Raw genomic sequence first — 27,439 nt, forward strand, 5'->3', positions numbered from 1 at the left:
CCTTGCCTCCCAAAGACAAGCAGGCTTTCTGCAATAAAGATCAGGTGGGACTTTGTGAAATCACTTCAGTTAAATCACTTTTCTTTTGGACAAACTCATGAATGTAGAGCTGCCAAGAGTTCCCCACGGGGATGACATTTTCAAGTCTGTTTGGTGGGTTGCCCCAATCCCTTCCCTTCCTGAGTCACTTGGCAGTAACTGGTGCAGGACAGATCATCTGCCCTCAGCAGAGGATGGTGTTTCTCTCTGCACTCCAAGACTCAACCCTCAAGTTTGCTGCACCAATACTAACCGACCTGTGAGCCCTGGTAGATTCAAGAACTGCTAGCTCCCAGCTTGGCTCCGAAACACCAAAGTCTCAACTTCTCACACCTAAGGAGAGAAGTGCTTTCAAAAACCCAGAAGCACAGAATCCGTGGGGCCCTCAAAGGGCAGTAGGTAACAGGGAGGAATCACATAATTGAAGGAAGCATAGATGCTGGTGGTTACTGTCAGGGGGTCCTCACTCAGAGATCTTAGCCTTAAGTCGTTAGGAATGATGCAGGCTGATGCGGAATCTCGCACACCAGAAGGGACTGAAGCCGAGGAGGATCTGCGCTGGACTCTTCTGGCTGCCTGAGTTCCAGCTGCTGGCCCGAGGGTTCCATGTGCTTGGAGATAGATCCCTGCGTGGAAGGTGCTACTGTAGAAGCAGGTTCTGTCCTGTGATCTGAAGCACTGCGTTTGCCATAAGAGACAGAGAAAGAAACAGAGAGAGAGAGAGCGCGCACCAGTGCTGCCAGGTACCTTTCCCCGGAGTGGCCACGTCCTGCAGGACCTTGGAGGACGTGGGATGGTGACCCATCATCAACTAGCACTCCAGCTAGTGGGTGACCCTGCTGTGGCCTTGGGAAAGGTGATACAGATCTTTCTAGAGGGAGGTTAGTTGGCTCTGGATTTGAGTTTTAGAAGCTGAACCTGAGAATTTATTTAGTTCAGTGCTTCTCAGACTTGGCTGCACATTAGAATTCCCTGGGCAGCCTTAAAAAAAGTCCCAATGCCCCATCACATCCCAGACCAGTGAAATCTGAATCATTGTTGGGGGGAGGATGGGACAAAGCCCTCCACCCCCCACCCCCTGCCCCCACAGGTGATTCTACTGCGCAGCCAGCTTTGAGAACCAAGGCGTTAAGACAGCTTTTCTCAAAGGAAAATGCCTGCGAATTGCCAGGGGATCTTGTTCAAATGCAGATTCTGATGCCCTGTAGCAGGCTGAGCGCACCTGCATTGTTAACCGGCTCCACGTGCTGCTGGAGGGCAGGGCCTAGTTAAGAAGAATCCTGTTCTTGACTTGCTTAGCTTCACACGGATGGCTTCTGGAATCATCGCCTTTTCATGAGAGTACGGCCTCTTTGGTTCATTCAAGGCAGGGTTGGAGAACAGGGGGCCCGGATCCTGCCTCCCCTCACTTTGTGTTCTTATAAAGAAGAATAGAGCAATTAAATATTCATTAAAAGTTCATCTCTGAACATTTAAACCTTATTGCTCTAGTATTAGAGCCCCAAAAGTTTGGTATCGTGATTACAAATCACTTGCATTATTTGTCTTTCTGGATCCAGCACATTGTCCTGTCCCTGGTCAGCATTTATAGAGTCAGAATCAAAGGCTCAGAGAGCTGGAAGGGACGTTAGGAATTATCTAGTCTAAACCACTCAGTTTTGGAGAGGGGGATGCCGAGACTCAGATTTGTGCAGAGTCACAGATCATCAGGCCGGGGCTGCTGTGGATGCGACACCAGGAGGAGGGACGCGGGAGGGTGAATCCTGGGGAGAAGACACCCCCGAGCTGCTCCTGGGGCAAGGGAATCACAAGACACAGACATGCAGAAAGACCACGGATATAGTTACGTTCAAACACCTGTGAATCCAGAAACGTCACTGCCAGTGATACCTGTGATTCGCCATCCCCTCCTTCCAAATTTAGGTAAGGACACAGAAGTGTGACCAAGTTGTTTGCTTCTGCGGTTGGAGTTGACACCTTGACAGATATTCAGTAGCCTGGTCCCAGGCGGGATGCAGACGCAGGCTGCCCTACTTCATGCAGAATAATTACATTTACCATTTCCACCCCAAATATTTTCCTCCTGTTGTCCAAACAAAGAAGGAACATTCTCGACATATAGGTTTCTGGATATCATGGTGGATTGTGTTAAACCTGCTGTAAGAATAGTTCATAAATGATGTTCTTGGCATTTATCACCTAGCCGTGACATGTTCAGCAGGTGATGACTAATAAATTATATTTTGTTGGATCCTTTTTTTCCGCTTTTTCAACTCCAGGCACCTGTTTCAGCATGTCAGTGTTGACGGGGATGTTTTCCTGCCCCTCTCTTTATGCTTCTTAAACTAACTGGAGATAAAGACAGTGGGCGTGAAACCCAGGGGCTGAAATGGACATTGCTTTCTTAGGGTGTTTTATTTTGCCCTAGAAGGTCAGATTTTTTTTTTGTTCTTTCTTTTTCTTTTTTTTTGGCTGCGCCATGCTGCTTGCAGGATCTCAGTTCCCCGGCCGGGGACTGAAGCCAGGCCACAGCGGTGAAAGCCTAGAATCCTAACCACTAGGCCACCAGGGAACTCCCAAAGCTCAGATCTTTAAACAGAGTGGGAGAAGACTTCTTAGGGGCACATGAAAGTTAGTATAAAGACTGAGGCAGTATAATTATAGCTAATGCTTATATAAGTCCTCCTTTCTGAGTACTTTACATGTGTTAACTCATTAAATCCTTTCAACAAGGATTTAATGAAATAGACACTGCTGTTGTCTCCATTTGTATGGATGAGGACAGCAAACCAGAGAGAGGTTAAGTACTTTACTGAAGGTCACACAGCTAATGAGTTGTGAAGCTTGACTCTAAAAGCTATGCCCTTAAGCTATACTGCCAGCTTAACCAGGCTGCGCTGCCTCTGTAATTCTGATTGCCCAGGACATGCCAGGGGCTGCAGAGAACTTCCACAGGACATTGTCACCCGGACCCCAACTCTGCCATTCCCCTCCTGGAGCACCCTTTGACCTTTGAGTGGAGGCCTGCTCCTTCACACCGCTGGAGTGGGTCCTGATGGCATTGGCCTGGTCCTATTTCCCCTGTCTTCGCTTTTCTAGCTCTCTGTAGATGTGTCCATTGATGGGCCTACCTCTGGGCAAACCCTAGTTCATAAACTAGGGAGAGACTCCAATTGGTAGGGTTGGAGTGTCATTTAGGGCAACTGTGTGTACGATAGCATCAGATACCTGTGTCCCATTTGACTTTCAGACTTTACACCTTGCCTTGCTGGCCATGCATGGACTCAGTTCTGGCCTTCATCCTCCCATTGAACTCAAGGGTGAGGACTGGGCCTTGAGTCTGTGACTCACTCTTGCTGGATTGTTCATATCGGTTGATCATATTTCCCTAACATGAGCCTCTAGTGGGGGTTCTGCCCCTGGCAAACAGATGGAACTCCTGGGTTCTCCCTCACTTCAGGCCTGGACCTCCTGGGTCTAGTCCTTGCCTGAGTTGTGCCATGATTGCTCTGCCCTTGGCCGTGGGCTTGGGGCCACCTGATGCTTCACTGTCCCCAGCCCATGCCCACTGCCTTGGTCATCAGCTTGGCCTGGTCTTGGCTCTCCCTCTCTTCCTGTTTGTCTGGTGTTGCTGCCTGATTTTCACCTCTGTTCCTTAGGGGCTGGCAAACTTTTTCTGTAAAGGGGCATAGAGTATATATCTTGGGCTTTGCAGGTCCTATGGTCCCTGTTGCAATGACTCAGTTCTGCTGTTGTAGCTGGAAAGTAGTAACCGTGGGCAAGATGTAAATGAATGCGTGTAGTTGTGTTGCGATAAAACTTTATTTACAAAAGCAGAGGGTGGACTGGCTTTCAGCCCATGGTCGTAGTTTGCTGACCCCCGCTTCAGGATGCCTATTGGCTGCCTCTTTCTGACTTTCAGCCTACAGTGATTCTGTCTCTTTAGAGATCATTGGCATGCCTAGCCTAGAACCCTGGACCACGAATTCTACTCTGAATTCCCCGTACCTGTGGACCTTCCTATAGCACCTATTGCTATATTCACTTTGCAACCCTTGACCTTGAATAAAACCAGCCATTCATTTTTTTAAGTTCTCAGTCGGCTAAATTGATTCCATTAAAAATGTAGGTCGTTCAACAACAGCTGGGTCTTAAATTCTTTTTACTAATCCTTGTATTGAATTCTGGATGGTTTCTTGACCAGAAATACAATGGCCATATTCCTGAGTCTCTTCTCCTTTTAATATCCTCCTCCCCTCCCCCACATGCATTCTAATCAGTTTCCATTTCTCCTTGGCTCAAATCTCAAATTTTCCTTCCTTTAACTCATCAATGTAAGTCTCTCTAAAACTTCGCTTCATCTCGCTGCATCCCCAGGCTGCCATCCTATTTCACTCCCTCTCTTGAGGGCAAAGCTTCTAAAAAGAAGTCTCTGCCCCTGCCACTCTCACTTTTTGACCTTATTCTTGTCTTGTCCTTTAACCCTTGGCTGCTGTCCGACCCTACTGTCGGGCCCCTACTATAGTAAGTCTTATATACTTAATATATTGTAAACTTGCTTTTTGAAAGGTCACTGATATCCTCATTTTTAAAATCCAATGATGTGGACTCACTTCTCATACATGGCAACATTTGACACCGTTGACCACCCTTTCCTCAGGTAACTCCCCCCCTGAATGAACTCGCCTGGCTTTATTCTCACCTCTAAGCTTTTTTTTTTTTTTAATATTTATTTATTTATTTATTTGGTTGCACTGGGTCTTAGTTGCAGCTTGCAGGCTCCTTAGTTGTGGCCAGCGGGCTCCTTAGTTGCAGCTCGCTGCCTCCTTAGTTGTGGCATGTGAACTCTTAGTTGCAGCATGCATGTGGGATCTAGTTCCCTGACCAGGGATCAAACCCAGGCCCCCCTGCATTGGGAGCGTGGAGCCTTATCCACTGCACCACCAGGGAAGTCCCTCACCTCTTAGCTTTTTTTTTTTAAATAAGTTTATTTATTTATTTATTTATTTATGGCTGTGCTGGGTCTTCGTTTCTGTGCGAGGGCTTTCTCCAGTTGCGGCAAGTGGGGGCCACTCTTCATCACGATGCGCGGGCCTCTCACTATCGTGGCCTCTCTTGTTGCGGGGCACAGGCTCCAGACGCGCAGGCTCAGTAGTTGTGGCTCACGGGCCTAGTTGCTCCGCGGCATGTGGGATCTTCCCAGACCAGGGCTCGAACCCGTGTCCCCTGCATTGGCAGGCAGATTCCCAACCACTGCGCCACCAGGGAAGCCTTAGCTTTTTATATTAGTCTGCTAGGGCTGCTGTAACAAAGCACCACAGACTGGGTGGATTAAGCAACAGAAATTTATTTTCTCACAGTTCTGGAGGCTGGAGTCTAAGATCAAGGTGTCAAGCAGGGTTGGTTTCAGAGGCCGAGGGAAGGATCTGTTCCAGGCCTCTTTCCTTGGCTTGCTGATGGCTGCCTTCTCTCTGTCTTCATGTGGTCTTCCCTTGTCTGTGTCTGTGTCCAATTTCTTCTTTCTTATAAGGACACCAGTCATATTGGACTAGGACCCACTCTGATGATCTCATTTTAACTTAATTACCTCTTTAAATCCTATCTCCAAATACGGTCACATTCTAAGGTGCATTCTGAGGTTAGGACTTGAACATATGAATTTTTGGGGAGACACTATTCAGTCCATAACACTTTTCCATCTCCACGTTTCCCTTTACCACCCCTCAAATGCTGCTTTTCCCAAAGTTCATTTCTTGGCCCCTTTCTTTTCGTGCTCTCTCAAGTTTCTGTCTTGGAACAATCTTCTTTCCCTTCACGCTTTAACTAGCTCTTGTAACATCACATCTTATCAGACGTGAGATGTAAATTATCCCACAGGCACTCCAAACTCAACGTGGCCCAAACAGAATGGACCATTTCCTGCGCAATACACGCGGGTTCTCCTGCCTGGCCCGAGACCCCCAGCCCCGCAGACACTCAGAATAAAACGCTTGTTGTCATCTCTGGCCCTCTCTCCCCACCCCCCGGTGACTGATGGGTGTGTCACTTCTGTTGTTTGGCACCGACATTGCGATCCCACTGGCACAGCTGTTATTCTGGCCTGGACCTGAGCCTGCCTCCAGGTCCATCCGCTGGAAATGCAAGTGGGTAACGCCGCTGTGGACACTTCGAGACCCTTCCAGTTGCATCTCCCTGAGGTTGAAACTCCAACGCCTTAGTGACTTTCATTTGGCCTCCTTGGCCGTTGACCACTGCCGCCTTCAAGTTCCCCCAGACCACAGACTCCCGTGCCTTTGCTCCTGCTGCTTCTGCAGCCTAGAAGCCCCTTGACATTTAAAGGCAGTTAAATCCGGCTTTCCCGGTGGAGTGTTCCTTGATCCCCGCGATGGATTTAATTTCTCCTTCTTCTGTGTCTGTGTAATTTTTATTACACAAATGTGTTTGTTACCTCGACATTTACTGTAATGCTTCTTGGCTTGGGCTAGGTATCGTATTTAGAATTTCAGAGTACAGGAAAAGTAAAAATAAAGGGATTTTAGAAGGGGTCTGCCTTCTTCCAATGAGGAAATAGGCCCTCTACAAATTAACCTGCAGTTACGTCTTTGAGGGGAGGGGCTTGGTGGCGTGTGTGCATATGTAGATGTGTGTGTGTGCGCACACGTGTGTGTTTTTCTCCACTGTTCTTGGCACGGTGCTTTGCCCATAAGACATGTTTGGAGATGTTTCTTAATTTTAGTTAGAGGGCAGTGCTGTGGGGATCTAGCTGTGTGTTTGGCTCTCTGTGGTCTTAAGACTTGGACATCGACATAGGAAGAACAGACCTGTGTTGGTTGGCAAGATGGTTCTCACTGCAAGTAACCTTTGTCTCCATCACTTGCTCTGTGATGATTTGCTGTAGTGTACACTTCTCGCACTGGGGAGGGGGCTGTAGAGGAGGAGAGGAAATAAATTAAATGAACCCCTTCTTCCCAGTCCTTGAATTCCTTGGAGAAGAGGTAGGAGAGGAAACCAAGGAAAATTAAAGTGTTTCTTAAAGGGACCTTTGAAGTAAATCTGAACAGACAAATAAGGGAGTCATTATTTGCGATGAAATCAAGTAATTCACTGTAGGGTCCTCTTAAAAAAGGAAGCCCTGTCCTGAATTTGAGTGAGGTTTCCAGATCATTAGGTAATTGACAGAGGCAGGGAAAACCATCCCTGTGAACAGCGAGAGGAAGCACAGTTAGAAATAACGGCAAGCAGGTCAGATATTATAATGCAAATCACTGGGAAAAAGGGTTTGATCTATTGCACAGTCAAATATTTTTCTGAAAGGGTGTGGTGGTTTAACAGTCTTTTTTCCGCCTTTCCAATGCACGCACGAATCTCTACGTTTCACTCTTCTCAAGAAAGTCTTTGGGTTCCCGCGTTCACCAGGACTGGTGGCCAGTGGTGCCTCTTGGAGGGTCAGTAAGTCCTTTCCCCTGGAGGGGCTGGAAGAAATGCACACACCCCTCGCTCCTTCCTTTCCTCTGGCTCAGAGCTCCTGGCTGTATCTGGGGGACATTTCCTAGACCAGGACTGTCTGGGGGCCATGAGGGCTCACCTTGTGGTAACTGCTTTGTCTCCAGTGTTTGTTGTCCGGCTATCCTGTCCTGCCAGATGCCAGCTGTCATTGGTGCCCTGGTGGAGCCACAGGCAGAGCGAGCAGAGTCGTGGGAACAGTTGTAGCACCAAATTACCCAGTTTAGATCCATTCAGGCTTCGTTTAGAAACATTTGGGAACAAAATCCCCTGTGGCATGATGGGCGCTCAGACTCACCAACCCCACGGGGTTCTCTGAAGGAGAAAACTCCTGCCATTCTGGTCTTGGCCTTCTTGTATTAAAATGTTGCTTTAAGTACAAAAGTAGAAGATGTGTGGTCAAGCTTTGGAGAATAAGCAAAGAGAAGACAATAAAAGTTACTCTTAATCCTGTGAATCCAGAGATAACTCGGGGATCACAGCTTGAGGATAAAATCTCCCAGAATTTGTGTTTGTACATGTGGGTGTTTTATGTGTGTTTACAAAGTATTCCTCTATTTATTTGAAGGGGTTGTGATATGAATACTCCTGTGCAAGCTGCTTTTTAACTGACTACATTGTGGATGTCTCTCCGGGTTGTTGTATGCGTTCCCACCTCATCATTTTTAATGAATGTATTCTATTCCACAAACAGGTGTGCTGTGTGTTATTTTTGACCTGTGTTATTTCTCTAAGGATAAATTCTTAGAAGTGGAATGATCAGGTCAAGGATTTGGGGACCTCTCCTAAAGATTTTCCCATTCCCACTTCTGATAATGTGGGATGACTCATTCCAGATGGCTTATTTCCATACGTCTTCACCATCCGCTATGGGCATTAACTCTTTTTTGAAATTCATTAGCCAGATGGTTTTGCATTATTGTTTTATGCTGGATATCTGGGATCGTAAACAAACATGCACATGTTTTTTCATGTACTTATTGGCCGTTTGATTTTTCCTTTTGTGAGTTATCTATTGATATATATATATATATATATATATATTTTTTTTTTTTTTAACATCTTTATTGGAGTATAATTGCTTTACAATGGTGTGTTAGTTTCTGCTTTATAACAAAGTGAATCAGCTATACATATACATATATCCCCATGTCTCCTCCCTCTTGTGTCTCCCTCCCACCCTCCCTATCCCACCCCTCTAGGTGGTCACAAAGCACTGAGCTGATCTCCCTGTGCTATGCGGCTGCTTCCCACTAGCTATCTATTTTACATTTGATAGTATATATAAGTCCATGCCACTCTCTCACTTCGTCCCAGCTTACCCTTCCCCCTCCCCTTGTCCTCAAGTCCATTCTCTATGTCTGTGTCTTTATTCCTGTCCTGCCCCTAGGTTCTTCAGAACCTTTTTTTTTTTTTTTTTAGATTCCATATGTATGTGTTAACATACTGTATTTATTTTTCTCTTTCTGACTTACTTCACTCTGTATGATAGATTCCAGGTCCATCTACCTCACTACAAATAACTCAGTTTCGTTTCTTTTTATGGCTGAGTAATATTTCATTGTATACATGTGCCACATCTTCTTTATCCATTCATCTGTTGATGGACACTTAGGTTGCTTCCATGTCCTGGCTATTGTAAATAGAGCTGCAGTGAACATTGTGGTACATGACTCTTTTTGAATTATGGTTTCCTCAGGGTATATGCCCAGTAGTGGGATTGCTGGGTCATATGGTAGCTCTATTTTTAGTTTTTTGAGGAACCTCCATGCTGTTCTCCATAGTGTCTGTATCAATTTACGTTCCCACCAACAGTGCAAGAGGGTTCCCTTTTCTCCACACCCTCTCCTGCATTTATTGTTTGTAGATTTTTTTGAGGATGGCCATTCTGACCGGTGTGAGGTGATACCTCATTGTAGTTTTGATTTGCATTTCTCTAATGATTAGTGATGTTGAGCATCCTTTCATGTGTTTGTTGGCAATCTGTATATCTTCTCTGGAGAAGTGTCTGTTTAGGTTTTCTGCCCATTTTTGGATTGGGTTGTTTGTTTTTTTGATATTGAGCTGCATGAGCTGCTTGTAAATTTTGGAGATTAATCCTTTGTCAGTTGCTTCATTTGCAAATATTTTCTCCCATTCTGAGGGTTGTCTTTTCGTCTTGTTTATAGTTTCCTTTGCTGTGCAAAAGCGTTTAAGTTTCATTAGGTCCCATTTGTTTATTTTTGTTTTGATTTCCATTTCTCTAGGAGGTGGGTCAAAAAGGATCTTGCCATGTTTTACGTCATAGAATGTTCTGCCTATGTTTTCCTCTAAGAGTTTTATAGTGTCTGGCCTTACATTTAGGTCTTTAATCCATTTTGAGCTTATTTTTGTGTATGGTGTTTGGGAGTGTTCTAATTTCATTCTTTTACATGTAGCTGTCCAGTTTTCTCAGCACCACTTATTGAAGAGGCTGTCTTTTCTCCATTCTATATTCTTGCCTCCTTTATCAAAAATAAGGTGACCATATGTGCATGGGTTTATCTCTGGGCTTTCTATCCTGTTGCATTGATCTACTGACATTTTATGTCTGTTTCTATTGAGGGGTTCTTTTGTAAAAATGACTTGTAAGAACTCTAATAGGAAGAATAGTACCCTGTGTTTATTCTATGTTGCAAAAATTTCCAGGTTTGCTGTTTATCTTTTTATTTCTTTTATATTATTTTTAACTTACTTTTTTTTTTAACGTTTTAAGCAAATTTTTATCCTCCCCTTTTAAATATTTAAGTTCTGGAATCATGCTTAGAAAATGCTTCCTCACCCCCAAGAGTACATAAATATTTACCTCTAAATTTAACATTTTCCTTCTATATTAAAAAAATATATTAATGTAGTGTATTGCACAGAGCTTAAAAGTTGAGTAGTATTCAATGGCTTCTTACACCAAGTGGCATGGCATCTGTGACTGTATTTCTGTTTTGTAAATAAGTTCATATGTACCTTTTTTTAAACAAACTTATGGTTACTGGGGGGAAGGGGGGGAGGGATAAACTGGGAGGTTGGGATTGACATATACACACTACTGTATATAAAATAGATAACTAATAAGGACCTACTGTATAGCACAGGGAACTCTACTCAATACTCTGTGATGACCTATATGGGAAAAGAATCTACAAAAGAGTGGATATACGTATATGTATAACTGATTCACTTTGCTATACAGCAGAAACTAACACAACATTGTAAATCAACTATACTCCATTAAAAATTTTTTAAAAAGTGGCATGGCAGTCCCTTGCCGTCCTGGGGAGGTGCTCTGTGAAGCAGGGGTCCAAGGAGCTTGGGTGCAGGAATTCTGCCATCAGGTCGGGGCCCCCTAGTCCTGTGCACACACTGACCCCTACATCCTCGTGGGCAGTGGGCACCGCATCCCAGCCCTGCGCTGGGCCTGGGGTGCCCTCTCATTCGTTTTTGCCAAGGCTGGCCTGCTGGCTTTCAGGACACAGGGCACAGGAACCCTGGGGACAGGGCTCTTCTGTCTGCCCGTGACCTGGGCCCCCGAGGCACCGGCAATGGCCAGTGTGCACCTCGCAGGGTTCTGGCACCGACTGCCTGGCTTCTTCCTAGTGTAGACCCTTGACAGGCACAGAATCCCTGTTACCCTTCACTCTGCGAAGGTGGTAACTCCTTCTGCCGTCTGCCTTTCACATCTCCTCTGAGACCTCTCCAGCCACTTCCCTTTGTCCTTGTGCCTTACAAAGGAATAGCTCCCCTGCCCCCCGTCCTTCATTTTTAATTGAGCGGCATTTGGGGAATGAAAGGTGATAAATGAGTAAGATTGATTTGACCGTGTTTACCAGAAATCTAATATATATTTTTATCATTAAATGTTTAAATCCATCTGATATTTAATTTTGGCTATGATATGATATAGGGATCTAACTTTATTTTTTTTCCAAATTGTTGTCAATATTTCCAATACTGAATTGAAGAATTTGTTGAATTCTAAATTGAATAATTTAGAAAAGCTGGTTTTGTTATGTTCCAAATTATCATACTCATTTGGGCTCATGTCTAATCTGTTGGTTCTCCTCCACTGTAGCATCTATTCATTTTCCTGGTTTAATTATAGTAACTTTAAAAATCTTTGACAGGGCAAATTTCCCCTTATTGTTTCTTGTATTTTAAAATTGCCACTTTTTTTTTAATGGGAAAATAATTATGATTTTTTATAGTCACTATTTATCCAGATGTCCCAGAGCTTTCAACTTGTCAAAACCATTTTTTTAAAAAAAAAGCTGTAGTTGTCATTTTTTTCCTTAGACTCACTTGTCCTTCCTGAATTTTCTAAACCTGAGGCATCTTTTCCGAAATTATATTTCAAAAAAGTTATGTTGTGAAAAAAAACCCCCCAAAAACCCTGGAATGGAATTTCTTGGTGTGTGTAGCTTACCTGTAACCCAGTCTTCTGTCCCCTCAAGTTCAAAGTGGCACAGTGCTGTCAGTCATGGGGAGCACAGTTTGTGCGTATAACCTGGGTTCAAAAGCAAAAACCACCACAACATAGAGGAGTGACTCACTGGAACCAGACTTCTCCTTGTCGTCTGGGCAGGTGGCCCTTGGCAATGCTGGGAGGGGTCAGCTGAATGTTCCAGGCGTGAGTGGATCTTACATGGCTGGAAATGGCTGCCTTGTGGCAGGTGCCTTCTGTCATCTTTGGTTTGCTCCTTCCCTGTTTTCTCACCACTTTCCTGGGCATCTATCCTGTTCCCTTGAATCGTCCCTATTTTTCTTTAAAGTCTGGGCCCAGCTATGGAATCTGAACCTTTACAGATCACCTTACTCCTCACTACAAAAATACATGTATATAGCTCCATCCCATGTGTTTTGATCCTTTCATAATAGACCATCTTCATTTTCCTTGTTAGCCACTTCAAAAACGTCACACTGTTCCTGGTGTGTTTCAATGCCGATGTCATCAGATGCATCAAATTTCCCCACTGCCATCCCAGCTGCTGACTGAGGTCTGGAACTCCCCGAGGTCTTGTCTAAGGTGGCACCGGGGGATATCAGCATCATAGCCGCTGAGGTCACATCCTTTTTGCTCTTCCCTCCCTTCGCCGCCCGGACCTTCCTTGCCCACTGATGTTAGTGAGCACTGCGAGATTGAGACCATTGCTGTGGGTAATAGGGTCCTGAGTGCCAGGAGCCGGATGCATTGCTTACCATGTGCCAGGCTCTACCCTAAGTATCTTCTGGAGAATCCCAGGCAATACTTATCACTGCTCAATGAGGTAGATACCTTATGACTCCCATTGCATGGATGGGGAAACTATGCCTCAGAAGGGTTGCGTGGCCTAGGGTTTTACTGCTAGAATGTGGCAGAGCCAGGACCGGGTCAGGGGTCTGATTGGCCTGAACGTCAGTCGGCGATGCTGTTTCTATGTGAGTGTTTGGAGGCCTAAGGGTTGGGAAAGGCCTCCTCCCTGAGCAAGTCCTTGAGTTGGAATTAGGAAGGGCCACCAATAGCAGAGGCTGATGACCTGAAGGGGTGGTACGTGGGGCACGATGGGAGACTCTGGCAGGGCACTCAGGTGGGAGAGGGCTGGCAGGTGTCCCTTTGGAGGTGTTGGCACCTTAACCAGAATCTGCTTCTTTCCTCAGCCTCCGGGCTGAAACCCCCTGCCCCCCGGGCAGCCTTAAAGAAGGAGGCACAGGCAAAGCACATCCTCATGTAAACTTGGACCATCATCCTGGCCCTGGTGAGTAAGGTCATTTCAGGAGAGAGTGAGGAGAAGATGACTAAATTAGGTTGGCTTTTGTACCTCTTTGGCTTGGAGTACAGTGTGGGAAGCGGTCCAGCGTTGCTTTTCCTGGCTGGCTGGAGGACAGAAGAAGACAGCAAACAGTAGGGGACCTTGCCCTCGTGTTTGTTTTGCCTCTTGGTGCCCTTCGCTGCCTGCCACTCGTGATCCATCAGCTTCCCTCGTGTGCCCTCGGCCAAGGGCTCTTAAAGGTGGCTTCCTTTCCTCCGCGATGGCCGCCACCCCCGAGTTCCTTGAGTCCCCATTTGTTGACCGATGTGAATGCTTCCCTCCGCCATGTTTTCTGTGCTGCCTTTTCCACCCGATAGGTTTGTGTGTCCAGTCCACAGGACCTCGGCTGGGACCCTTTGTCAGAGGAGAGGGTTCCATTCCTGAATTTCTTGGGCCTTTTGAGTCTCACGCTGGCCTCCAGTGTATTTCTTTGTAGACAGACTAGTGTGTATGTTTCAAAGAACAGAGGCCCTCCCTCATATTACGGCGTCAGAAAGAGGAATACACATTTCTAGGATAAATGAATGCCTTCATTGGTGCTCTCGGTCCATCCCAGGATGAGCTCTGCACATTCTCTCGTTGGAACCGGCCTCTAGGTCCCTGTCCTACGAGGCAGCTGGGGAGGTTTTCCTTAAGTGTGGCCTCTGGAGACAAGCCACTCGGGTTTGAGCTCCTGCTCGACCACTGACTCGCTCTGCACTTTTCGGAGCCGTTTTAAAATTTGCGCGTGCTTCATTTTCCTCATCTGTAAAATGGGGATAATATTAATCCCGCCTCACAAAGTATAACCGAGATGTTACTTAACATTGCTTAATTAGAATTGCCTACCACACAGTAAGCCCTCTAAAAAGAGTCACTATTTTCATGCCTGACCTATTCTGAGAAATTTTCCTTTGGTATTTTCAGGCCAGATGGGCATGGTACCCAGAGAAACTTCTAGCATCGTTACGGCTCCATGAGAGTTCTTGGTCCTGAGTTTTACTTTTGTGCCCCTACTGGCCCCAGGGACGTGTCTTGTTCCGGGTTTACTATGGAAGCGTCGTAACTCCAGGGGATGCATCATCTTATTTCCTCTCTGTCACGGTGGTTCTCTGAAGGACAAGCTTCTTCATATCATTCATTCATTTATTCATGTATTCATGCATGCGTGCATCCAACGGACATTTTGAGTACTCCTTGTATGCCTGACACTGGGCTCGATGCTGGGACAACATTGTGTCTGAAGAGCTCAGAGTCTGGTTGTACTTTGTGGATTTTTGCTGTTGTTGATGATATTTGGTTTTTATGTCTCTTGAGCATAGAATAGCTTCTCATTTCTTTCAGCAGATTCCTCTCCACCACAGAGTCTTTGTGAAGGTTGGATCGTGACCAAGAGGGCTCACGGGATGTCCTCCCGATGAACTCAGCATCTTGGGTTGTGTTCATTTTTGGTCTCTGCATTTGGCGTCTCCCGTCAGCTGGGACCCTCCTCTTGCCAGCAGAAGTTCCTGAGGTGACTGGCACCCTGCCTTCGCTGTCCTCTGCCTGGCTGCTGGGGTGACCTTGTGTCCTGTTTGTGACATTCTTGGGGCCACCCACTATCTTGGGCACTGCTGCCTTCAGGGCCCCAGTGCCTAGCCTGCAGGTGAGAGGCCTGTGCCCAGGGTCAGCCTCCTGCCACCACCTGGACCACAGGCTCAGCCAGGATGCTTGCTTCTGAGCCTCACTCTTTTCCAAGTGCCCAGCTCTCAAGCAGTTGTGTGGCTCAGATAGTCCTTGATCTTGAGGACCTGGGCAGTGCCTCTGCTGTAACACCATCCTGGATCACAGGATTCTAGATGACCTAAGTCCACGCTGCTTGAACAGCTGAATGGATGAACGTGACCTCCCTTGTGGCTAGATCTGCTTCAAACCCCCCACCCCCCCATCCTCAGGCATAACCCCAATTTTAAGGCAGAATGAAATCTCAGAAAAATTAAGTCCTTGTCCTCAGCGCTATAGCCTTATTTCCAAATATTCTTATGCTGTCAACTCCGAAACAATAAGTAAATTTCAGGCCACTTTCCATTCGAATGATGAATTGAATGAATCTAATTTACATGCTTTTCATGTAAATTGGCCCAAATGAGGCTATATCTCCAGGGGTCCTGTACCTTTCTCTGTCAATCTCTTATAGCCTCTTCTTGGTAAAACAGGGCTAATTCAAGTTTAAAAAAATAACAGGAAGTGGCAGACTTTTAGACTTCCGCTTGGTCTTGTCCATCTTCAACTATATTTGCTCCCAACTTGGTTAGTCTCTATGGACAGAATTGTGTCCCTTCCAAAATGTATATGTTGAAGCCCTAACCCCCAATGGGGTGGTGATTGAAGGTGGGGCCTTTGGAAGATAATTAGGTTTAGATGAGGTCATGAGGTCCCCTCGTGATGGGATTAGTGCCCTTATAAGAAGAGACCCCACAGTTTGCTTGCTCTCCCTCTCTTCCCACCACGTGGGGACACAGTGAGAAAGCAGCTGTCTAAAAACCAGGAGGAGAGCTCTCACCGGAAACCAATGCTGGCACCTTGACCTTGGACTACTAACTTCCGTAACTGTGAGAAAACAAATTTCTGTTGTTTAAACCACCCAGTCTACGAAATTTTGTTATGGCAGCTAGTAAAGAATTGGAAGAGCCATTCTGAAGAACTCTCTACAGTCAATATTGGGGACCGTGTACAGCTATTCTCCGCAGATCCAGCAATCTCTTGCTTCCCACTGTCTTGGGTGGAGGGCTCCCAACTCAGCCAACAGGAACCCCCACCTTTGCAGAAAGGTGTCTAGGGCTCTCAGTTTGATACAGATGCCCGAGCAGCCAGAAGTGTCTAGAAGAGGTAGCAGGACATCTTTATATGAGGATCACAGAAGAAGAGACATAAAATATATTAAAATTAAATCCTTTCATATTCAACTTATTAATTAAAAAAAGATTATAATAGCCTTCGGGGGAGCCTTAAAAAGCAGCTGAATTTTTTGTGTAATTACTTTCAGAAAGAACAACTCAAAATCATCTGCCAGAAGCATCTCTGTTGGCAGGCGAGCTTCAGCATCCCTGTGACACTGGTGGACAGTTCCTTCCACCAGGTGCATTCATCTAATCACCAGCCAGCTCTGGATCCTTGGAAATTCACGGAGAGACGGTGCCATTCAAAATCAAGATTGGTTTAGGAGATGCACATCCGTTCTGGTCGACACAGCCTGTTCTTGACGCTCGCCCTTTACGTTCTCTGGTCAAGGCTCTCTCTTCCAAGGTCTGTGCTGGAGCCACACCGCGTGCTCGCACTTGATGGCTGTGGGTCATTTGAGTTGTGGCCTTGAAGCAGCCTTGGTTCTGCCTTCAGGCTCCCTGGGGCCCTACCCCCACGTGGAGGAAATTCCAGGCAGACTCTTTAGTTTGTAAAATGCTGTTAGTTTCTTTCTAGCTATAAAAATGAAATAGACCCATGGTACAGAGTGCCGGAAAGTTCAAACAAATAAGAATACAATGACAGTAAATCCATCACTCAGCAGTGACTAGTATTTACATTTTGGTTGATTTCCTTCCAGTAACTTTTTCTGTGACTAGGTATATCAATATATATCATATATATATATGAGACTAGGTGTAATAATTATATTTATATAGCTGTGATTCTGCTCTCCATATAATTTTATGGCTTGACCTTATAAAGGTAATAGAAGAATAGGATAATAAAAAAGCAATAGAAGTGGGTACAAATGAAATGTAAGAGTCCCCACCAGCCAAACTTTACGTGTCAGAGGAAACTATTTTTAATCGTTTGTCTTTGTGAGTGCCTGTGGTGGGTGAAATCACTCTAAATGAAGTGCTTCTGTGTTTTTGATTCTCCACCTTAAATGGAATCTCTCCAACTTCTCTTATGAACGATAGATTCCTGCTGCCTTACAGCACTCCTCCCTTTCACCTTCCAGTGACTTTTATTTTTAAATCTTTAAGTTAAATAGCTTTATTGCTTTAGCTCATCTATTTAAATCTTTATTGCTTCATTCATTTTAAGCAGTACCTTTTGACCTCCCACCATGAAAGACAAGGTACTTCACACCCCACAATCCTTTATCCTTTTTTAAAAATTTATTTATTTATTTATTTATTTTCGGCTGCTGTTGGGCCTTCGTTGCTGCACGCGGGCTTTCTCTACTTGCGGTGAGTGGGGCTACTCTTCGTTATGCTGCGTAGGCTTCTCATTGCGGTGGCTTGTTGTCGAGCATGGGCTTTAGGTGCACGGGCTTCAGTAGTTGTGGCACACAGGCTTCAGTAGTTGTGGCTTGAGGGCTCTAGAGCGCAGGCTTCAGTAGCTGTGGCGCACGGGCTTAGTTGCTCCGCGGCATGTGGGATCTTCCCGGACCAGGGCTCGAACCAGTGTCCCCTGAATTTGCAGGTGGATTCTTAACCACTGCACCACCAGGGAAGCCCTCTTTTTCCTTTTTTAACCACTTTTATCACTAGACCATCATGGGGTCAAACACACTCTGTTCTCTGTCTAGAATCGAAACTTCCATGATTCGTCTATTGATTTCAGGTTCAAAAACAAAATAGTGTTTATAATACTATGATTATGTAAATATTATTCCCTGCAGAAACAAACATTGCATCATTAACCCTGTGCCATTTGTAGGAGAAATGTATAAAAAAAGACCCAAACAAATCGTAACTTGGAAGGAAGAGTGAAGGAGGGGGGGAGACCCACTCTACTTGTATTTGACATTTTTAAATAACTTTTTTAGAAGTTCTGTTTTATATTGCTAATATAAATAGTATTTTTAATTGAAATATAGTTGATTTACAACATTATATTGGTTTCAGGTGTGTAACACAGTGATTCAATATTTTTATAGATTGTACTCCATTTAAAGTTATTACAAAACAATGGCTATATTTCCCTGTGTTGTGCAATATATCCTTGTTGATTATCTATTTTGTATGTAGTAGTTTGTATCTCTTAATCCCCTACCCCTATTTTGCCCCCTGCTTCCCTCTCCCACTCATTTCTCTATATCTGTAAGTCTGTTTCTTTTTTTGTTATATACATTCGTTTATTTTTTAGATTCTGCATATAAGTGATAACATACAGTATTTGTCTTTCTCTGACTTATTTCACTGAGCATAATACTCTCTAGGTCATCCACGTTGTTGCAAATGGCAGAATTTCATTCTTTTTTATGGCTGAGTAGTATTCCATTGTGTAAATATGCCACGTCTTCTTTATCCATTCATCTGTTGATGGACAGTTAGGTTGCTTCCATATCTTGCCTATCGTAAATACTGCTGCTGTGAACATTGAGGTGCATGTATCTTTTTGTATTTGACATTTGCTATGGACATTTGGCCTCTCCTTCTTTTCCAGCAGATGATCCAGCTTCCGCTGCTGTTGGCTGCTGCGAGTCCCGTTTTTCCCTGCCCTCGGGACTCTGTGTCTTATTTGCTCCCACAGTGGTCCTCTGGGATTGCACCTCATCCATAGATTTCACCCACCAATTGGATCCCAAGTTCTGTAATTTCTTGGATGCCTTCTGTGTTTTGCTGAAATCATTTTTTGAGTGATTCTGTTAGGAAGTGTCTATGGATGGGAAACTTTCTAAGCCCCTATCTTGATTGGATTTGTCAATTAATTTTTCCTGTGAGGTTAAAGGGCTTGTTCCATTGTCACCTAGTATCTGATGATGCCAATGTGCACCTAATGCCGTTATGATTGTCATTCATTAGAAAGTTGTCTGTTCTCTCTGTCAGAGACTTGAGAGTGCTTTATTTACGCTTGTGTTCTGAAACATTATGAGGTTTTAGATGATGGATGAAGTTCTGGCTATTTGACAGGCCTTTTCAGTCTGAAGGTTCATATCATCAGCTCTTGAAGTTTTTTCTTCTATTCTCTCATTCTGAAATGCTTCTTAAGTGGATGTGGCCCTTCTGTGTTAATCCTTACTGTTTATTAATTAATTTTTTTATTGCTATTTTGCTATATTTTCTGTGCTTTCCATGACTTCTCGCTCTAGTGCTTCTGATTTTTTCTCCAGTCAAAATTTTCACTTCCCTGAATTCTTGATCTCAGACTGCACATTTTTCGTGGCAGCCTTTCAGATCTCCCTGAAGTGTTATGTGAGCATTCTTTCGACTTGTCTACTCTTTCCAGAATTTTCCTCGTTGTTTCTGGGGTCACCTTTTTTTGTCCTGCCCTTTGGTGATGCTGATTTTCTTTTTTTTTAAATTAATTAATTGATTTATTTTATTTTTGGCTGCGTTGGGTCTTCATTGCTGCGTGTGGGCTTTCTCTAATTGTGGCAAGTGGGGGCTACTCTTCGTTGCAGTGTGCAGGCTTCTTATTGCGGTGGCTTCTCATATTGTGGAGCACGGGCTCTAGGCATGTGGGCTCCAGTAGTTGTGGCACGTGGGCTCAGTAGTTGTGGCTCGCGGACTCTAGAGCACAGGGTCAGTAGTTGTGGCGCATGGGCTTAGTTGCTCCGTGGCATGTGGGATCTTCCCGGACCAGGGTTTGAACCTGTGTCCCCTGCATTGACAGGTGGATTCTTAACCACTGCGCCACCAGGGAAGTCTCTGATGCTGATTTCCTTGAAGTCTCTGGCAATCCTTGTTTGACCATTGGCATTTCTGACATGTCTGAATGAAATGTGTCAAGAGTCAGGTTTCCTCTGAACACCAGCCTCCCCCCACCAAATGAGAGGAATGGCAGCAAACCTTCAGAGGGTGGGCCATGTTGATGAGCAAGATTCATTTTAAGGTTCAAGACTGGAAAGGGGTGAACACGTTGCCCTCATGCAAATGCCAGAGGAGGAAGGTCTCACCCCGGGGCACCCGCACCAACCCTCAGGCACGTCGCTCCTTTTAAAAGACCTTGTTCTCTGAGTGGGAGAGCCAGCTCACTGTTCCAAGTAAAAGGCTTTAATGAGTCCCTCCGGGTCCACCCCATCTTCATCCAGCTCTTCGTACCAGTCACCTCGGGGTGCTCTGTGGCATCCCACCACTCCTGTCTCCACCGTGGCCTTCCCTTGTCACACTTCCAGCCCTGCCTCACTCGGCTTAACTTCATCCATCAAGATGAGCAAAATAATTCTGCCTTCCAGAGATCTGCCAATTTTTTGGACGACAGTCGTCTCCCTCTCCTCCATATTCAAAGCCTTTATGATTTTATTACATTTTGCTCCTCTATACCATGATTTTAATGGCATTTTAGGAGAGAGAAGTATGTTCAGTTTTCCTTCTTGAAGTACTTCGTAGAGTTAACAGCATGTTATAAAGATTTCTGACATCATTAAAAGTTTAGGGAACATCACTGATGCACAGCATACACTGATATGAATGTACTTTGCTTATCGATTTCTATACTTTTAGATTTTTGTCTTGTTTTCTTCTTTCTTCCCTTCTTGTCTTTGTTTTTCCATTTTACATACAATGCAACACAATATTTTGGTGCACAAATCTTTGACCATTTCTCAGGATAGATTTCAAACAATGGAGTTTTGGGGTCAAAAGGTGAGAACCATTTTTTGAATGGATACCTAATTGCGAAGTTGTTTTCTCTAAGCTGTTGTTTTAACTGCTACAAAGTACTAGTCCCATTACAACCTCACTAGCATGTTAAAAACAAACAAAACCCTCCCACACTGAAAAAGCCGATAACAGCATACAAATTACATTTCTTGATTACTTATGAGCTCAGCTACTGTTGTCATATGTTTTATTGTTGTCTTTCCAGTTTAGTGAATTGTCTGCTGTGTCCTTTTTGAACTCCCTGTTTGCCTCTCACTCTTATTTATAGTGTTTATAATGTTTAGAAGTTTACATTGTTATAATGGCAAGGCTCTCAATCTTTTCCTTTGTAATTTCTTTAGCTATATTTCAACTTTGAATGTCCTTTAACTATAAAAGATGAGTTAAATTTTTACATATATTTCACTCTAGATTTTGATTATATGATGTTTTCTGGGTCTACTCCTTTTAAACAGTCTTGTGGTTTCCTTTATGTCTTACTGCATTAAGTAGAACTTGTAGAATAGTGTTACTTAACAGTAGAAGTAATGGGCACTTTGTCTTTTTTCTGATTTTTAACAGCAATGTCCCTGCAGTGATTTTCAAAGTGGGGTGTGTAAGGTGTTCTTTTGGGGTGTAGGGAGAAAAGGGAAGAAGGAAGAAATTACACTTTACTAATATTCATTGTAGAGAGTGACACTGACAGTCCTCAGTTGCCCATATGTGTGCTGGTCTGGTGTGACAGGTGTGATGTGTTCAAGAAGGTGGGCACCCTATAAAGTGAGGTATTGCTGTAGGACCTTCCTCATGCACTTGTTACCAGTTACTTGTGACACAAGTGCCTGGCTGGGGGATTTACAGGTAATATTAGTCAATTTTAACTAGACTAACACCCAGAAAATAAGCAAGATGCCTGCCAAGGAGCCCCAGCTTTTGGATCATACTGATAATGCAGGCCCAAGCAGACCACAAGACAATGGCCAAGTTGGCGTTTCCTGTGCTTCCCAAAGGAGATCTTCATCAGCCACTTCATGTGTTAAAATTGACAAGCCAGCAGATTGGGCAAAAACTTAAAAAACTTCTAAAAGACTACTTAAAATGTTGATCTATATTCACTTTCATGAAAAATGAAACCTGGTCTAATCTTTGAAATGAGATGGAAAATGACCCTCAATGCCTTTTGTACCCCAAGAAACTGTGCAGCTTATATCAGGGCAAAGGTCTTCAAAGAGTTGTCAAACAGAAAGCAGAGTCACACACTTTCTGTCATAAACAGGCAAATGGTCCACGTCTGTGATCTCTTCTGAGATGGCAGGATGTTGCCTGCTACACACACTGAAAGATGACATTTTAACAAAGATCGAGGAAATAACTGCTTTTTTAAAAAAATCTTTGTTGGAGTGTAATTGCTTTACACTGACGTGTTAGTTTCTGCTGTATAACCAAGTGAATCAGCTATACATATACATAAATACCCATATCTCCTCCCTCTTGCGTCTCCCTCCCACCCCCCCATCCCACCCCTCTAGGTGGACACAGAGTACCGAGCTGATCTCCCTGTGCTATGCGGCTGCTTCCCTCTAGCTATCTATTTGACATTTGGTAGTGTATATATGTCCATGCCACTCTCTCACTTCGTCCCAGCTTCCCCTTCCCCCTCCCCGTGTCCTCAAGGCCATTCTCTATGTCCACGTCTTTATTCCTGTCCTGCCCCTAGGTTCTTCAGAACCCTTTTTTTTTTTTTTTTTAAGATTCCACATATATGTGTTAGCATACGGTATTTGTTTTTCTCTTTCTGACTTACTTCAGTCTGTATGACAGTCTCTAGGTCCATCCACCTTGCTACAAATAACTCAATTTCGTTTCTTTTTATGGCTGAGTAATATTCCATTGTATATATGTGCCACATCTTCTTTATCCATTCATCTGTCGATGGACATTTAGGTTGCTTCCATGTCCTGGCTATTGTAAATAGAGCTGCAATGAACATTGTGGTACATGACTCTTTGAATTATGGTTTCCTCAGGGTATATGCCCAGTAGTGGGATTGCTGGGTCATATGGTAGTTCTATTTGTAGTTTATTGAGGAACCTCCATACTGTTCTCCATAGTGGCTGTATCAATTTACATTCCCACCAACAGCGCAAGAGGGTTCCCTTTTCTCCACACCCTCTCCAGCATTTATTGTTTGTAGATTTTTTGATGATGGCCATTCTGACCAGTGTGAGGTGATACCTCATTGTAGTTTTGATTTGCATTTCTCTAATGATTAGTGATGTTGAGCATCCTTTCTTGTGTTTGTTGGCAATCTGTATATCTTCTTTGGAGAAATGTCTATTGAGGCCTTCTCCCCATTTTTGGATTGGGTTGCTTATTTTTTTGATATTGAGCTGCATGAGCTGCTTGTATATTTTGGAGGTTAAACATGGAGGCTAAACAATACACTACTAAATAACCAAGAGATCACTGTAGAAATCAAAGAGGAAATTAAAAAATGCCTAGAAATAAATGACAATGAAAACATGACGACCCAAAACCTATGCGATGCAGCAAAAGCAGTTCTAAGAGGGAAGTTTATAGCAATACAATCCTACCTCAAGAAACAAGAAACATCTCAAATAAACAACCTAACCTTACACCTAAAGCAATTAGAGAAAGAAGAACAAAAACCCCCAAAGTTAGCAGAAGGAAAGAAATCATAAAGATCAGACCAGAAATAAATGAAAAAGAAATGAAGGAAACGATAGCAAAGATCAATAAAACTAAATGCTGGTTCTTTGAGAAGATAAACAAAATTGGTAAACCATTAGCCGGGCTCATCAAGCAAAAAAGGGAGAACACTCAAATCAATAGAATTAGAAATGAAAAAGTAGAAGTAACAACTGACACTGCAGAAATACAAAGGATCATGAGAGATTAGTACAAGCAACTATATGCCAATAAAATGGACAAATTCTTAGTAAAGCACAACCTTCTGAGACTGAACCAGGAAGAAATAGAAAATATAAACAGACCAATCACAAGCACTGAAATTGAAACTGTGATTAAAAATCTTCCAACAAACAAAAGCCCAGGACCAGATGGCTTCACAGGCAAATTCTATCAAACATTTAGAGAAGAGCTAACACCTATCCTTCTCAAACTCTTCCAAAATATAGCAGAGGGAGGAACACTCCCAAATTCATTCTACGAGGCCACCATCACCCTGATACCAAAACCAGACAAAGATGTCACAAAGAAAGAAAACTACAGGCCAATATCACTGATGCACATAGATGCAAAAATCCTCGACAAAATACTGGCAAACAGAATCCAACAGCACACTAAAAAGATCATACACCATGATCAAGTGGGGTTTATCCCAGCAATCCAAGGATTCTTCAATATACGCAAATCAATGTGATACACCATATTAACAAACTGAAGGATAAAAACCATGTGATCATCTCAATAGATGCAGAAAAAGGTTTCGACAAAATTCAACACCCATTTATGATAAAAACCCTTCAGAAAGTAGACATAGAGGGAACTTACCTCAACATAATAAAGGCCATATATGACACACCCACAGCCAACATTGTTCTCAATGGTGAAAAACTGAAAGCATTTCCTCTAAGATCAGGAGCAAGACAAGGTTGCCCACTCTCACCACTATTACTTAACATAGTTTTGGAATTTTTAGCCACAGCAATCAGAGAAGAAAAAGAAATAAAAGGAATCCAAATCAGAAAAGAAGAGGTAAAACTGTCACTGTTTGCAGATGACATGATACTATACATAGAGAATCCTGAGGATGCTACCAGAAAACTACTAGAGCTAATCAATGAATCTGGTAAAGTAGCAGGATACAAAATTAATGCACAGAAATCTCTTGCATTCCTATACACTAATGATGAAAAATCTGAAAGAGAAATTAAGGAAGCACGCCTATTTACCGTTACAACAAAAAGAATAAAATACTTAGGAATAAACCTACCTAAGGAGACAAAAGACCTGTATGCAGAAAACTATAAGACACTGATGAAGGAAATTAAAGATGTGACAAACAGATGGAGAGATATACCATGTTCTTGGATTGGAAGAATCAACATTGTGAAAATGACTATACTACCCAAAGCAATCTACAGATTCAATGCAATCCTTATCAAACTACCAATGGCATTTTTCACAGAACTAGAACAAAAAATTTCACAATTTGTATGGAAACACAAAAGACCCTGAATAACCAAAGCAATCTTGAGAAAGAATAATGGAGCTGGAGGAATCAGGCTCCCTGACTTCAGAAATAATTGCTTTTTAGGGGAAACTCATGCTCAAAACTCAAAAACAGTTTTGAGAATGGATGGTTTTGGAAATCTTTCTACCATTGTGTGATTTTGTTGCTAAAAAACTGTTGTGAGTGTGCTATCTACGAACTCAAATCTGTGAAGTTGAAAAATCTGGAGGCTTCCCTCTTGGCACGGTGGTTAAGAATCTGTCTGCCAATGCAAGGGACATGGGTTCGAGCCCTGCCCCGGGAAGATCCCACATGCCGTGGAGCAACTAAGCCTGTGAGCCACAACTACTGAGCTTGTGCTCAAGAGCCACAGCTACTGAAGCCTGCGCGCCCAGAGTCCGTGTTCCACAACAAGAGAAGCCACCCAATGAGAAGCCCGCGCACCGCAAGGAAGAGTAGCCCCAGCTCACCACAACTAGAGAAAGCCGGCACACAGCAAGGAAGACCCAACACAGCCAAAAATAAAAACAAACAAATAAATTAATTTTTAAAAAAATCTGGAAACAATTTTGTTAACTTCTTAAGAATCTTCCAAATGAAGAAATCGATTTTTTTTTGTTAAAAATATGAAAGTGCAACCGCTTTGAATCAGTTTGCAAAATCACCTGTTGACATTCAGGAAGATGAAACTTTACCAGCGAAATATCAGCAAAAATCTTGGCATGCTTGTGGGATGGATTGAAGAATGAATATTGTGATTTAGTAAACACTGCCAATGACATTTTTCTTCCATTTGGATCTGTAAATTTTTTTGAGGTGTATTTTTGGTTATGGCAGATGTTTTAATCAAGTATGGAAATACACCCAACCTAAAACCAGATCTTCAAATCACTGTATAACAAAATGTTATGTCAAGATTTTCAGTAAGCATGAATAATAGTAAATCACACTGCTTTCAATAAAAATCCAATTTCTGTATTTTGAGAAAAAAAGCATTCATTTAAGCAGTGTTTTAAATTTATTAGTCTAGAGTTGCACATAGAATTCTCATATTTCATACTGTTGTCTATTTGTGCTTTCCCTGTTTGTTTTAATAAAGTTGTCAGAGATTTGTCTGGTTTATTGCTTTTGTGTCAGAGAACCAGCTCTTTTAATTTATCTGTTTTCTAATTCATCTCTCTCTCATTATTTCGTTTTTTCTGTTTTCTTAATTTATTTTGTTCTTTTTCTAAAACGTTCATGTTGAAGACTTTTATTTATTTATTTATTTATTTTTGGCTGTGTTGGGTCATTGTTGCTGCGAACAGGCTTTCTCTAGTTGCAGTGAGCGGGGGCTACTCTTTGTTGCGGTGCGCGGGCTTCTCATTGCAGTGGCTTCTCTTGTTGCAGAGCTCGGGCTCTAGGTGCGTGGGCTTCAGTAGTTGTGGCTCACGGGCTCCAGAGTGCAGGCTCAGTAGTTATGGCACCCTGGCTTAGTTGCTCCGCTGCATGTGGGATCTTCCTGGACCAGGGCTCGAACCCCTGTCCCCTGCATTGGCAGGCGGATTCTTAACCATTGAGCCACCAGGGAAGCCCTTGAAGACTTATTTAGTGTTTATATTTTTCTTAAAAAGAGTAAGTGCATTTAAAGACCTCACAGCTTATCTGAATAATACTTTGCTATACCTCATATGCTTTTTAATAAGAACTATTTCCCTTTTTAAATTTTTAATAGAGCCTATAATTTAAATTTTAATTTAAACTTTGATCTAGGAGTATATTAAAAATTTCAATTTTAATGAATAAGTTCTAGAGATCGAAGGTATAGCATGGTGATTATAGCTAATAATACTGTATCATATACTTGAAACTTGCTAAGAGAGTAGGTCTTAAATGTTCTCACCACAAAAAAGAGAAAGGGTAATTATGGGACATGTTGGAGGTGTTAGGGAAAGCTATGGTGGTCATCCTTTTGCAACATATAAGGCTATCAACATCTTGTACGGCTTAGACTTACACAATGTTGTATGTCAGTTGTATCTCAACAAAGTTAGAAAAAAATATCTTAGCATTTAAAAATATTGAATTTTATTATTGTTTCTGTTTATATTCAACTGTCCCAGACCTGCTTTTGAAGACCTTTACTGAAGTTTGCTTTGTGGTCTTATATTTGATAAATTTTTGTAAATGTTCCACAGATATCTGAAAAGTGATCTCTGGGAGGTTGTGGGGACACACACACACACACTCATATACAGAGACACATCAAATCGGCCTTCATAGAAATATGTCTACATCATTCATATCCTCTTTGTTTTTGTTTTTTGCCCAAGTAATTTGCCAAAGGCTTAGAGGGTGTCTTTAAAATCTTCACCAGTTTTTAAAATCAA

General features: G+C 43.1%; 1 protein-coding gene across 13 annotated transcripts in view; it reads left to right on the top strand.

Annotated features, from left to right (window-relative positions):
- The window catches only part of CALN1 (calneuron 1), a gene marked incomplete at its 3' end in the record, with an annotated part of 477,379 nt that overhangs the window by 98,620 nt on the left and 351,320 nt on the right, over nucleotides 1-27,439 (top strand). Inside the window, exon 1 of one of the 13 annotated variants that reach the window (XM_082358676.1) lies at nucleotides 16,363-16,437. The exons of the other annotated variants lie outside the window; for them this stretch is intronic. Of the gene's footprint in view, nucleotides 1-16,362; nucleotides 16,438-27,439 lie in introns of those variants that run through there. 13 annotated transcript variants of the gene reach the window in all.

Source organism: Balaenoptera borealis, assembly GCF_965194805.1.
Source record: "Balaenoptera borealis genome assembly, chromosome: 16".
NCBI lineage: Eukaryota > Metazoa > Chordata > Mammalia > Artiodactyla > Balaenopteridae > Balaenoptera > Balaenoptera borealis.